This window comes from Puma concolor, chromosome B2 (assembly GCF_028749965.1).
Source record: "Puma concolor isolate L17-30 chromosome B2, mPumCon1.1.hap2, whole genome shotgun sequence".
Classification (NCBI taxonomy): domain Eukaryota; kingdom Metazoa; phylum Chordata; class Mammalia; order Carnivora; family Felidae; genus Puma; species Puma concolor.
In genome coordinates, this window is record NC_141671.1 from 42,923,662 (window position 1) to 42,938,312 (window position 14,651).

General features: G+C 57.0%; 1 long non-coding RNA gene across 2 annotated transcripts in view; it reads right to left on the minus strand.

The window, feature by feature from the left end:
• Positions 1-14,651, minus strand: part of LOC147580961 (uncharacterized) — a 32,317-nt gene that overhangs the window by 17,219 nt on the left and 447 nt on the right. The gene's annotated exons all lie outside the window — the stretch shown is intronic.

A 14,651-nucleotide genomic window follows, 5' to 3' on the forward strand; every position in this document is an offset into this window, starting at 1 on the left:
ATTCTGACGGCCCCCGCGGCATGAACTGTGTAGGGCAGGGAGCTGTTGGACGGAGTGAGGAATAAAAGGGTCTTGCAATTCTAAGAGCAACCTCCAACCAGCAGCTGAACTTCTGAGCCTCTGCTCCAAGCTCTATAGAATTGGACAAGGTAATGATTTGGGGCGTGGGTTTGGAAATCGTGCAGAGAGGAGTCTGAAGCCGCTTTGGACAACGTTATCTAATTGCGCGCCTCTGTTTCTTCTTCTGTTTGAAACAAAACAAAAACAAAACTGAGCCACCAGGACGATCGACTCAGGGGAGGCCAGCTGAGAGCCTGGCCCCCAGGACAAGCTCCATAAATATTCTCTAGTAGGCTGCTATCTTTCTCCTGTCTGGGCAGGAATCGGACTGAAAGTCTCTCTCTGAGTTCTTTTCAAGTCTAGAACTCCTTGACTCCACAAACCTGTGGTTCCCTGATTCCGATTCTGGGACCTGAGGATTGGATATGACATGACCGGATGGCTCCACCGTGCACACCCCCGGCCTGGAGGCCCCGCCAGCAGTCCGCATCATTTTGCTTCCACGAGTGGGTTTCACCCTGCCCATCACGTGTCCCCCAGCCCCGTGGCAGCCCCAGTGGCCCCGCCAGCCTTCTCTGACCCCCGCACCATGCCTTCACCTAAAGTCAGGGCAGTGTGGATCCCGCCCCACCCCCAACCGTCTTCCTCACACCTACAGTCCCCTGACAACGTCACATGCTGTGGAAGTTGGCAGGCCCAGAGGGGCCACAGATGCCAACACAAACATCATTCCTGTAGAGGGAGAAGAGCCCATGGGAGTTATTTTTAACCTGTTGATCAGAGACAATATCTCCAGCTCCGAGCTGGAGGCTCTAAGGGGAAAGTGACTTGTCAGGCCTTACCTCAATGATTCCCAAGGACACTGGGCTGCAGGCACCCCAGGCCTCATCCCACTTTGATGGAGAAGGGAAAAGGGAGACACAGCTCAGGACATGCCCCATATTGTCTCCAACAGTCTCAACTGGGGTTGAGCTCAGCCAGGAAGAACAAGGACGCCATGAATCACAGAACATTGAACCCAGAGGTGGGTCCTCTCCAGTCCCTTCGTGGTTCAGCTGAGGACGCTAAGACCTGAGAGAGGAGGCCCAGCCACGCTGCCAGTTAGCGCTAGCTCCCCTCTCCCTCGTCCATCCACAAACCTGACACTTCAATAACTCTCCAAGGCTCTATCCAGGGGGCCACCTCGCCCTACCGCTCTGCCCAGTGGACCACCTTTCCTCTGCCCACTTCCCAGTCTGTCCCATCCCGGTGGACTGAGCCCCCGACAACCCCACGATGAGGCCTCTAAGCCCTGCCTCACCCTGCAAGGTCTTCCCAGGCGCCCAAGCAGTGCCCCCTGGAGGCCAGCAGCGGCAGTAGCCAGGGCAGCGGGTAGTGCCATGGTGGCTGGAGGCCCAGGCGAGGACGTGCAGGCCAGGGCGTGCCTGCGTGGGGGGAGCAGGATGGAGCTTCTGCCAAGAGCCCGCTGCCGGCTGCTGCCGAGCCTGTGCTCGCCAGAAAGGGGGAGGCCAGACAATGGACCCCACAGCCCAGCCTCCCGGCCTTGGCCCCTTGAGCTGGGCAGGCAGCTGCCGCCTCCACTGGGCCCTCACGTAGCCCACGTCCTGCCTGCTGGGTGGCCCTTATCACCGGGTACGTGCCAGAAGCCCACGTGCCTACACTCTGCAGTGGAGAGGGGACTGGAGGTCAGGGTGGATGGCACCAATGGGGAGTAAGGCTTCCTGGTCCCCCCCACCACCCCCAGCCACTCTCAAGGAGGGGCCGGAGCAGGCCCCGCGTACCCTTTGGGGAATGTCCCAACCCCAGAGAGACCTTAGCCGCGTCTTGCCCAGTTTCCCAACTCTTAACTACTCTTCTCCTCTCCGACCGAGAGGGTTGGGGGTAGGGGAGAAAGGAGAGCCCGAAATCTTCGCATGAGTACTCCGGCTCCCCCAGCTCACAAAGACCGAGCGGGCTTCAACATAACAAGCACCATCACGTCATACCCATCGAATACGTGGGGAAACAGAGGCACAGAGAGGTTGAGTAAACTTAACCACAACCAAACAGCAGGTAGGGACGGAGTCGGAATTCAAAGCCAGGCAGGCTGAGTCAAGAGCCAAATCTTTCCTCAACCGAATGCGGCAGGAGCAGGGATGGGAGTGGGCAACGCTCAGCCTCCTACCCCACGGGAACCACGGCTTTGGGGTCTGACAGACGTGGGCTTCAAGCCAGGGACTGTGTGCTCCAGGCCAAGTGAAGCCCCTCTCCGGGCCCATGCTTCCTCAGCTGAACAAGGCCCACGGGGATGTGGTAAGTGCACAGCGCGTGCCTCACTCATGGAGGGTGCGCTCCCCTTCACCTAGCAGAGCTCAGGGTCCCTCCATCGGGTGACTAGAACGTCCTCTAGCTGGTTGAAGGCCACCATGCCAGCCTGCACTCCCTCAGGCCAAGCCCACAGAGCAGCTGCATCCCCTGGCACTCGGGCTCTGCAGCAAGCAAGCCACTAGCATGCCCAGCCACGAAGCCCCTGTGCCACGGCTGCCTCAGCCCAAGCACCATCATTTAGCCGTGGGCACTGGGTTCGCCCTGTCTTCTCCCCAGGGAGCCTGCGAGCACCCGCGGTTGAGCTGAGGAGGATGGGCTGAGGGCAGGCACTGTGTCTCCCCCCTCAGATCAGCGGCTCCAGAGGAAGACGGGGAAAGGTGCTCCCTTCGACACAGACACTCCGAGCTGGGGCTCCCTGCAAGCAGAGGCTTAAGCAAGCCACGTCGTCCGGGCTAGCTGGCTGAGCACACACGCATCGGCAGGCCCTGCTCCCATTTCTGGTCTGCCACCCAGGAGCTGTGTGACCCGGAGTAGGTCCCTCAGCCTCTCTGAGCCCTTTCCTCACTTGTCAAATGGAGATCGCATTCCCTATCTGCCACATGCCAGGCTTGTGAAGACAAAATGAAGCCCCATGTGCGACACTCCCTCCTCATGACCTCTGATAGGGAATTAGGACTCCATTAGGGGGGCGGGGGAGGGGGCCGTCCTGACTGGGAGGACACAGGAGACAGGCATAGACGTCAGAGAAAGAGGGAAGCAGGGGGTTTCCCCATTGTGATGTGAGGCCTAAGGCTGCTCGCGCAGGGAAAGAAAGCTTGAGGGGGCTGAGTCACCAGCCATGTGGAAGATGCTGGGAATCTGCTGGGAGATTCCTAGCCACTGGGAGTGAAGTGACCACAGGAGGGACCACAGGAGACACAGGGAAGCCTCAAGGAATGAGGAGACGACCGAGCAGCACAAGGAAGGGCACTGTGGCAAAGCTTCTCTTCCGGCACTCTGGAGGAAGCTGCTTGAGGAGCGAGACTGAGCCCGGCCCTCACACGGATCTCGGACTAATGGGGACACACAGCCCTGCCCTCAGGGAGCCCCAGTCTGGGGGGAGACACAGCCCTGCCCTCAGGGAGCCCAGGATGAGGGGGAGACACAGCCCTGCCCTCAGGGACTCCAGTCTGAGGGGGGAGACACAGCCTGCCCTCAGGGAGCCCCAGTCTGACGGGGAGACACAGCCCTGCCCCCAGCGAGCCATAGTCTGAGGGGGAAGACACAGCCCTGTCCTCAGGGAGCCCCAGTCTGAGGGGGGAGACACAGCCCTGCCCTCAGGGAGCCCCAGACTGAGGAGGGGGGACACAACCCATCCCTCAGGGAGCCTCAGACTGAGGGGAGACACAGTCCTGCCCTCAGGGAGCCCCAGTCTGAGGGGGAGACACAGCCCTGCCCTCAGGGAGCCCCAGTCTGAGAGGGAAGACACAGCCCTGCCCTCAGGGAGCCCCAGTCTGAGGGGGGAGACACAGCCCTGCCCTCAGGGAGACTCAGTCTGAGGGGGGGAGACACAGCCCTGCCCTCAGGGAGCCCCAGTCTGAGGGGGGACACACAGCCCTGCCCTCAGGGAGCCCCAGTCTGAGGGGGGAGACACAGCCCTGCCCTCAGGGAGGCATAGTCTGAAGGAGGAGACACAGTCCTGACCTCAGGGAGCCCCAGTCTGAGGGCAGACACAGCCTTATCCTCAGGGAGCCCCAGTCTGAGGGGAGACACAGCCCTGCCCTCAGGAGCCCAGTCAGAGGGGGAGACACAGCCCTGCCCTCAGGGAGCCCCAGTCTGAGAGGGAAGACACAGCCCTGCCCTCAGGGAGCCCCAGTCTGAGGGGGAGACACAGCCCTGCCCTCAGGGAGTCCAGTCTGAGGGGGGAGACACAGCCTGTCCTCAGGGAGCCCCAGTCTGAGGGGGGAGACACAGCCCTGCCCTCAGGGAGCCCCAGACTGAGGAGGGGGGACACAACCCATCCCTCAGGGAGCCTCAGACTGAGGGGAGACACAGCCCTGCCCTCAGGGAGCCCCAGTCTGAGGGGGGAGACACAGCCCTGCCCTCAGGGAGACTCAGTCTGAGGGGGGGGAGACACAGCCCTGCCCTCAGGGAGCCCCAGTCTGAGGGGGAACACACAGCCTTGCCCTCAGGGAGCCCCAGTCTGAGGGGGGACACACAGCCCTGCCCTCAGGGAGCCCCAGTCTGAGGGGGGAGACACAGCCCTGTCCTCAGGGACCCATCTGAGGGGGGAGACACAGTCCTGCCTTCAGGGATTCCCAGTCTGAGGGGGGAGACACAGTCCTGCCCTCAGGGAGCCCCAGTCTGAGGGGGGAGACACAGCCCTGCCCTCAGGGAGCCCAGTCTGAGCGGGGAGACACAGCCCTGCCCTCAGGGATTCCCAGTCTGAGGGGGGAGACACAGTCCTGCCTTCAGGGAGACCCAGTCTGAGGGGGGAGACACAGCCATGCAGTCACGGAGCCCCAGTCTGAGGGGGACACACAGCCCTGCCCTCAGGGAGCCCCAGTCTGAAGGGGGAGACACAGCCCTGCTCTCAGGGAGCCCCAGTCTGAGGGGGACACACAGCCCTGCCCTCAGGGAGCCCCAGTCTGAGGGGGGACACACAGCCCTGCCCTCAGGGAGCCCCAGTCTGAGGGGGGAGACACAGCCCTGTCCTCAGGGACCCATCTGAGGGGGGAGACACAGTCCTGCCTTCAGGGATTCCCAGTCTGAGGGGGGAGACACAGCCCTGCCCTCAGGGAGACCCAGTCTGAGGGGGGAGACACAGCCCTGCCCTCAGGGAGCCCCAGTCTGAGGGGGGAGACACAGCCCTGTACTCAAAGAGCCCCAGTCTGAGGGGAGACACGGCTCTGTCCTCAGGAAGCCACAGTCTGAGGGGGAAGACACAGCCCTGCCCTCAGGGAGCCATAGTCTAAAGGAGGAGACACAGCCCTGCCCTCAGGGACCCCAGTCTGAGGGGGGAGACACAGACCTGCCCTCAGGGAGCCCCAGTCTGACCAGAAGAGATAGGAGGTCTGCCTTCAGGGAACTTGCAATGCGATGAAGAAGTTGTACTGACGTCTGCCTAAGGGAAATTACCCTATAAGAGGAGGCTGAGCTCTGCTCTCAAGAAGCCCCAGCTTAGGCGTCCATGTCTGCAGGAACACATGCTTGAGTGAGTGCTGTGCATTTGGGTGCTGGCACCTTTCCTGTCTTCCTTCAGACCCCCTAATCTGATGGGGGAGACATGACCCCCACCCCGGGAGAGCTCTCGGTCTGAGGGCATGTGTGCCCACGAGCACGCAGGCTGAAGTGAAGGGGAGTGGGGTACATGTGACTCTGTGTCCCCTCTGTTCTTACTAGGGGATGCCTTCCTGATGTGGGGGGCGTGGGAGAGGCGGGTAACTCCTCACAGGAGGGAGGGAGGATCCTTGGTTGAGCCCCGGGTAGGGGATCTTCCCCAGAAATGCTTCTGAGAGCCTGGAAGCTGGAGGGTGGAGGGACACAGAAGTGCTGCCACATCTGGTCTGGGGGTGGCTGGGCGCGCTGCCCCGAACAGCTGGGCCACATCTGGCTTCCAGACATCCACTCTTGCTCCGTGATTCACTCCAGCCTCACATGTCTGCCGAGAGGCAGAAGGCAAGGGCTTCAAGCTGCACATGGTGTCCCGCACGCATGCGCAGCCCTGGCACACCCAGGAGAGGGTGCCTGGGGCTGGGAGCCGGCAGGCGCCCCTTCTTTCCCTACCCCTGGCCCCGGTGTCACCTCTCACACAAGCGCTGCTGCCCTGGGGATGGGGGTTCAGTTCACCCTTGAGTCACCATGACTCAGTCTCCCGCCTGGAACCCTCACACTCAGGCTTCGTGGGCTTTGCACAGGGATGGTGAGCAGGCTTGGAGTCAGCAGGAAGGAGGGGGCAGAGCCAGACAGGAACTCCCAATGCCCCTCACCCAACCTTTCCTAGGCAAGGAAACCTCCGTGAGAGTAGGGGATGGGGCCAGGGAGAGAAAATAACATGCCCAGGAGGGGGAAAGTAAGAAACATATGGCATTCCCCCCTCACACACTGGGGCTCCCTGAGGACAGGGCTGTATCTCTCCTCAGACTGGCGCCCCTGAGGTAGGGCTCTGTCTCTCCCCTTAGATTGGGGTCCCTGAGAACAGGGCTGTGTCTCCCCCCTCAGACTGGGGTCCCTCAGGGCAGGGCTGTGTCTCCCCCCTCAGACTGGGGTCCCTGAGGGCAGGGCCGTGTCTCCCCCCCTCAGACTGATGCTCCCTGAGGGCAGGGCTGTGTCTCCCCCCTCAGACTGGGGCTCCGTGACTGCAGGGCTGTGTCTCCCCCCTCAGACTGGGTCTCCCTGAAGGCAGGACTGTGTCTCCCCCCTCAGACTGGGAATCTCTGAGGGCAGGGCTGTGTCTCCCCCCTTCAGACTGGGGCTCCCTGAGGACAGGGCTGTGTCTCCCCTCAGATTGGGGCCCCTCAGGGCAGGGCTGTGTCTCCCCCTCAGACTGGGGCTCCCTGAGGACAGGGCTGTGTATCCCCATCAGCCTGGGGCTCCCTGAGGGCAGGGCTGTGTCTCCCCACCTCAGATGGGTCCCTGAGGACACGGCTCTGTCTCCCCCCTCAGACTGGGGTTTGCTGAGGGCAGGGCTGTGTCTCCCCCTCAGACTGGAGTCCTGAGGACAGGGCTGTGTCTCCCCCGTCAGACTGGGGCTCCCTGAGGGCAGGGCTGTGTCTCCCCTCAGACTAGTGTCCTTGAGGCAGGACTATGTCTCCCTCCTCAGACTGGGGCTCCCTGAGGACAGGGTTGTGTCTCCCCCCTCAGACTGGGGTCCTTGAGGCAGGGCTATGTCTCCCCATCAGCCTGGGGCTCCCTGAGGGCAGGGCTGTGTCTCCCCCTCAGCTGTGATCTCCATGAAGGCAAAGGCTGTGTCTTTCCCATCAAACCGGATCGGAACTGGATCTCTTTTAGCTTTAGAACGGGTGATGCATAGACCAACCATATCATTTGGGTTTTTCTGGCCGGTTGGAGGTAGAAGGGATCCACTTCCCAACAAACTCCCATCCTGAAGGACGACAATTATCCTCGCTGGCAGGGGCTCCCTCAGTGAGCAACCTGTTCCCAGCAACCCACCCACCCTTCTGAGTGGTCCCTCCTGCAGTCTAGCCCCAGTAGCTCACGATAAATCATCTGCAGGGTAGGGTGGCCCCAGAGGATGTGTGTGCAGGGCCCAGCTGGACGTGGGAGTCCAGATGAAAGAGTCGGCACTCTCTGGGGTCACCGTCTCATCTCTGGCTGCCCTCAGCGGCAGGGGGGTAGATCCAGCTCCCCCTAGACCCGAAGCCAAGCTTGGGGAGCGGTAGACAAGCCTGAGTATCTGTGGCCTGGGAAGGCCAGGCTGGGCAGGCTCCGGCTTCCATGAGTCCAAATCAGCACAAGAAGTGGGTCCCAGCCCCCTCAGCTAGTCCTTTTCCAGCATGGTGCCCCTGGATCAGAGAGGAGAGGCCTCCTATCCCAGCGGGTCGCTGCAAGGGGGCCACCCCATCCTATAGTGGGTACGTTCGGTAGTGAAGGAAGCAGGAAGCAGGACGGACAGGCCTGGAATCTCTCTCGAGACCCTTTGTCACCTTTCCATACCCGTAGCAAGGCCCTCCCCAATCTTCTATCCCACTCCTTACCTCCTACATCTCTTTCAGGGAAATGAACCAGGAGGCCACGCAGTGCTGGGGTTGGCGTGGTCCAGAGGAGGCAACAACTTCTGGCCCTCCTTGTCCCACTGGCCACCCCACCTTCAGGCTGGTGGGATCAGAGAGTCTGTGCCTCCCCACCTGGTACTGAGAATTGGGCATTGCCGTGGCTGAGACTGCCCCAAGATGCCAACCCCACTGTACAGATGTCCTGGGACTAAGGCAGAGTCGGGGTGGGTCCAGCCCTGGAGTGAGCCGGCCACTCTGCCTAAGTTAGGGTCGTCCCTCTCCCAGTCAGGCTGTGAGCTCCCTGAGGTCAGGGACTGGTCTCCGGCTTCCTGAAAGGAGCTTGATAAATGTGGGCCAGCCCCGGGGTAGGAGTGGGGGATTCAGGCAGGAAGCCTCCAACCTCAGTGTTGTGGTTGCCTTATTGGTGTCTCCGGCCCTAGTCCTAGAGAGCACACAGAGGCTCGTAGGATTCTCCGGATCCTCTCCTCCTTTCCTTCACTTTGTATTGCCCCCCAACCTGACCAGGCTGGCTGCAAGGCCTCCTTATCTCTGGGCCCATCTTTGCCCACAAGTTCCCCTTCTCCGTTCCTGGAAGCCCCAGGTTCCTGGTGCCTGGGGAGGGAGGGTCGAGGGTATACAGGCAGACCTGCCAGAACGGACCATCTCTGAAGTTCCGGAGCCTGATGCAGGAACCCTCTCCCCCATGCTGGCAGGAGGGCTGGCAGAAGCTGTCGTGCCAACCTCTGTCCCTGGGCCCCAGGCAGGTGGCTGTGCTAGGTCCAGCTCGACCGGTGTCCCGTCCTCTCACCCCTTCCCCTAGCATCACCCCTCTTTCAAGTACAGGCCTTGCTGCAACCGGATGTCCGGGCACAGGCTTGTCCCCGAGAAACCCATCCCCTGCCCTGCCAGTTTCTGCACATCCTGCCCTCCCTCCCTCCTTTCCCCACGCGAGCCATCTCCCTCCGGGCCACTGTGCTCACCACACTCTCTGCGGAGCCCCGACCCACGTGGAGAGCCGGCCATGCCCCGGCCCGCAGCCGAGGAACAACAGAAGGGTCTCAGCAGAGACAGAAGGAAAGGAGCAACGACCCAGCTTCCCCAATAGCTAGCATGCCTCTGTCTTCACCCAGCCCGCTCTCCTATCTCTACCTGTTCTCAGCCTATGCCTGCTCTCAAGGCAGCGAGTTCATTAGGTCTACTTCCCATTGTGTGGGCGAGGACATGGTCTCTCTCTTATCGGATGCCAAGACTTGCTGCAACCCGACTCAGCAGCAGAAAGAGTTGTCGTCGAGTCCAACCCTCAAATTCACACTGTAATCTAGAGGGAGGCTCTCACAGAACCTTCTGGCTTCAATCACTATTCCTACGTTATCCAACATCTTGGTCAGGTAGCTTTCTTCTTTGTACAGCTCTTAAATTACACGGGAACACAACATTCACCCTCTTTACCATTTTAAAGTGCAAGTTCGGTGGCATTAAGTGATTCACATTGTTGTGCAACATTACCGCCATCCTTCTCCAGAAGTCTTTTTATCATTCCCCAACCAAAACTCTACCCATTAAACTCTAACTCCTCATTCTTCCCTCCCCACAGCCCCCGCAACCATCATCCTACTTTCTGTTTCTATGTGTTTAGTACCTCATTAAAGTGGAGTCATACGGTATTTGTCCTTTTGTGGCTGGCTGATTTCACTTCGCATCATGTCCTCAAGGTTTGTTCTTGTTAGTAGCGTGGGTCAGAATTTCCTTCCTTTTTAAGGCTGAATAATATTCTATTGTACATATAGACCACAATTTGTCTCTCCTCTTGGGTAGCCTGTTTATTAACTACTTTTTTATCTTTTTAAATTTTTTTAATGTTTATTCATTTTTGAGAGAGAGAGAGAGACAGCACATGAGTGGGGGAGGAGCAGAGAGAGAGAGAGAGAGAGACAGAATCAGAAACAGGCTCCAGGCTCCGAGCTGTCAGCACAGAGCCCAAAGCGGGGCTTGAACTAGTGAACTGCGAGATCATGACCTGAGCCAAGGTCAGATGCTTAACCAACTGAGCCACCCAGGCGCCCCAATTAACTACTTTTTTAGAAAGTTAAGCCACTATATTCTCAGAAGAAAATGTCTGAAGAGTTCAGAAGCAAAAAAAAAAACAAAAACAAAAACAAAAGGGGGGGGAGGGAAAGTTCACCCCAATCTGCTCAGAGCAAACCCCTGAGGTTTTTGAAGCAGAGGGCAGATAGATTTATACACAAATAGTGACACACTCCTCGCCGGTACTTCTCAAATGCAAAATTCATCAGAATCCCCTTGAGCGTGTGCTAAAACAGACCTCTGGGCTCCAGCCCCAGGGTTCCTGACCTAGTTGTTCTGAGGCCACCCAAGATTTGGGGTCTTCAGAATGCTGGTGCAGCCCAAGGGGGTACACTTTGCTGACTTGCACCATCTAAGCAGTGTCCTGTCACTTGCTCTTACTCTTAGTGAATACTGACACTGAAAGCTGGACCTCATTCTTTTTTTAAAAAAGATTTGATCTTTAAGTAATCTCTACACCCAATGCGGAGCTCGAACTGACAACCCTGAGATTAAGAGTCATATGTTCTTCTGGCTGAGCCAGCCAGGCACCCCTGGAGCTCATTCATTTTAACCACCGCATACTACTCTGGTCTTTGAATGCCCTATAACATAGCTAATCAGTGCCTTATGGATGGGCTTGACATTGCTTCCTGTTTTTTTATATCTGGAAATAAAATTGCAGTGAACACAGTTATACATATACTTTGAACACTTGTGACTTTTGTGACAGTGTATCTGATAAATTCCTGGATGTGGAACCCCTAAGCCAATGGTTTGTGAATTAATTCTGCTCATGTGTATGGCCAACCCCCTTCACAGGTGCTGTTGCCTTCCCACCAACTCAGAGGATGCCTGTATCCACAGTCAGATTGGGGGGAAAAAATCTTATTGTTTCTTAATTTTGATTTCTTGTATTGTGGTGGAGGGTGGGCATTTGCACCTGTTTATTGGCAATTAGTACTCCCTTTTCTGTTCATGTGCTTTGCCCAATTTTCTATTTGCTTTTCTTTTCCTTATTGACTGTATGAACTCATCTGTCATATATATTGAAAATACTTTTTTCTGGTTTATTTGCCTTTAGACTTTAAGATACTACTTTTTGAGAGAGAGAGAGAGAGAGAGAGAGAGAGAGACAGAGCAAGTGAGCAAGGGGCCAAGAGAGAGAGGGAGAGAGAAAGAATCCCACAAGGGGCAAAAAGAGAGAAGGAGAGAGAGTGGGGGGAGAGAGAGAGAAGTGGGGTTCACCCGAAGCAGGGTTCGAGCTCACCCTACGCGGGGCTCAAAGTCAAGAACCACGAGACCATGATCTGAACCAAAGTCAGATGCTTAACCAGCTGAGCCACCCAGGCGCACCAAGATATTACATTTTTATGCAGCCCATTTTTTTAAGTCTTTCCTTTTGTGACTCCTGTGTTTTGTGTCATACTTTCCCCAATCCAAAAAGACGTATTTTTTAATCATGTTAATATTTTCTTCTAGTAATTTTACGATTTCCTTTTTACATTTAAATATTTGGTCCATCTGGGACTTATTTCAAAATAATGAATAGAAAACTGAGGGGTTTTTTTTCCTAAACAGCTAGCAAGTTGTCTAATTTGATTATAATTCATTTTTTTTTTCTCTAACATGTTCCTTTATCATATATTCAATTTCCATTTGTTCATGAGTGTGTGTCTGGACTCTATTCTGTTCCTTTGATCTGTCTGTCTGTTCTCGTGCCAGTACCCAACTGTTTTATTACTAGAGCTTTATACAACATTTTAGTAGCACTGGCCGCCCCTCATAATGCCTGTTTTTCAGAATTTTCCGAGCTCCTTTTGTATGTTTACTTTTCCAGATGAATTTTAATATAATTTGTCAAGTTCAAAAGATCTTGTTGTTTTTCACATCCACGAACAGATGCGAGTTTCTAATTTCTCAACCCAGAGCAGAAGAGAAACCAGTGAAGAATGAGGTGGGGTTGTGGTCTGCAGGCAAAGTGACGGTGATTGATAGGGCAAGCGACCGCTGAGCGGGAGAGAGTTGATGAAGTGAAGGGAACATAAAGAGGAGACACGAGAACCGTGAAACGTAGCCATCATGGAATGGGCCTTTAGTGGGGGGCCCAACAAGACTATATTGCAACCAGGATAGTGATGGACACTTGTAACCACAACTCTGAGTCATAAAGACTCACATGGTCTGTAACCTCTGATTAAGAAGGCAGGAAAGTGTGTAATACCCACTAGTGATTTCCATTCCAAAATACCTTTTTAAGGGCTCAGATATTAATGTTTGGAAAACGAATGTGAAATGGTTCATTCTTGGATGATGACAGAAGTATGACATGTTACTGGTTCCGCTACAGTTTTCTCAAAACCCACCTCTAAATTCCAGGGAGCTGCCAGCTCTGGGATTTGAATTTATTCCATCCGTGGAGACGCAGCTGAGGGAAACGTCCCCAGCCTTTCAGCCAGTTTACACACAATAATACAAAAAGATTTAGCTCTTACTGAGCATCTGTCTCCCAACACGTGAGGCATGTGAGATGCAGACTACATTTTAATTCTCAACAGCCTACCCCGAGATGAATGCCATATTCCCATCAGAGAGGAAAATGTAGCCCAGAGAGCTCAAACTTGGGCAAGTTCAAGTTAATGTGTGTGACAAAGAACCCTCAGCGACCGTCACCCACATGCCGCTCACCAGCCCCCTTCTACTCATTCCCACTACCACTACAGGAGGTCCAAAAGGGAACCAATCCTATCCACACACCCCTTCACAAAGCCTGGCCCCTGCCTTACCCAAAGCCTGCACAGCTTAAAGAGGCCTCATCCCATGTCTCAGCCACAGGGAGGGTGGAGTGAGGATACTAAGGAAGAAAGGGACAGCTCCCAAGCCACCCACTTACCAGCCCCTTGAGATCAGGGGCTCAGGGAGCGGGGAGGGTGCTCCTGGGACTTGGCACACACTTCCAAGACCAGCACCGCCTGCCACAGCCTGGCGTGGCCTCCCTGCACTCACTGGTTATGTCAAGGCATAGACTCTGTGTTCACCATGCCACACCTCTGCCAGCGGTGTGGGCTGAGCCCAGTCCCATGCAGGACACCCCAGGGAGTGGGAGTCTGCAGGTGACAGACAGTGGGAGGAGGTGACAGGGAAAGGCACACCCTTGGGAGTTCCCCATCTCAGAAAAGATAGAGGTCAAAGCATTTTTCCTTGACAGCCGGTTTTGAAGGCCCTCTAGAGGCCTTACCGGCCTGCCCTGGATTCAGGTACAGAGAAGTGGGAGGGTGAGGGCCTCCAGGCTGAAAGCTACTGGGGCAAAGGCAGGGCTATAGGCTCCTGAATCTAGTCCCCAAGGAACCAGAGTTTTCAGCCCTCCACGACCCCCTGCCCCAGCCGGCTGGGGAACCTGCTGACTGCAGAGCAGTGACCCCGAGGGTGAGGAGGGCAAGCAAATCAATTCATTCCAGCACCCACTAATCGCGAAGCGCCTACTATGAGCAAAGGACCGTGCTACTGGGGTGGAAGATGAAAAGGGGACTGGGTAGAGGTGAGGTTCGCTGGAGTGGGGACAGAGGGCGGTGGGAAGGCCTGGAGCAGCGGAGGCCCTACTCCCCGAGCATCCCCAACCTCGGCACACAGAGGAGCCGCTCGCTCCGGAGCTCGGCGCGCGCGCGCTCAGGGCCCGCGCCGCACGCGCACGCGCGCTCGCAGCCGCTCCCCCGCCCGCGCGGCTCCGGCTCCCGCGCGCGCGCACTTGAGGCCTCCCTTGTGCGTCTCCTCCATTCGCTACGTGCAGAATGGTCCGTCGGCAGCAGCTGCAGCGCCGGGTGGGAGGGGGAGGAGGAGGGGAGGGGGAGGCGGCGCCCAGGTCTGGAGGAGGGGCCGCGGCGGGCCAGGCTGGGGAGAGCTGGGGGAGAGGGGCTGGGGGAGAGCCCGGGTGGGCGCATCGCTAACCCCTTTCACCTCCCTCCTTTGCCATCGTCCGCTGCTGCTAGACCATTATGGCCATCCCCCTGTTCCCAGCTTGGGCGTCCTGGAACCTAGCCGATCGGGGTTTTCTCCGTGTTGTCCCCTCCCCAAACCCCAAACCCAAGAAAGAAACACTCCTGGTGTCCCGTCGCCCTGCCCCCCCCAACCCCGCCGCCCGTCCCAGTCCCAGTAACATTCCCAGGCTTTTGTGTGAGATGACCTAACAGTAAGCCTTTCCCCACCTTTCATAGGGTGGGGTACCTAAAAGATACTGTAGCCCCACTCCCCTTCTCCTATTATCTCCCTGGAGGAAGTGGAATGTTCAGGATGAATACAGAGCCTATTTCCCAGTATTTCGAGAATGGGAAGGCCAGAATCTCACCATGCACACCCTGACAGGATGGCAGAAAGGTCTGATGGCCCAGAAGAGCAGGCTGCTGCCCAGGGCCCTAGGGCCACATTCACAGAAATGAGTGTCAGGGCCCCTCCTAGACTGGCATGAATTCACCCGTATTACCAGTTTGTGCCCTAGACACCTGTTTGTAG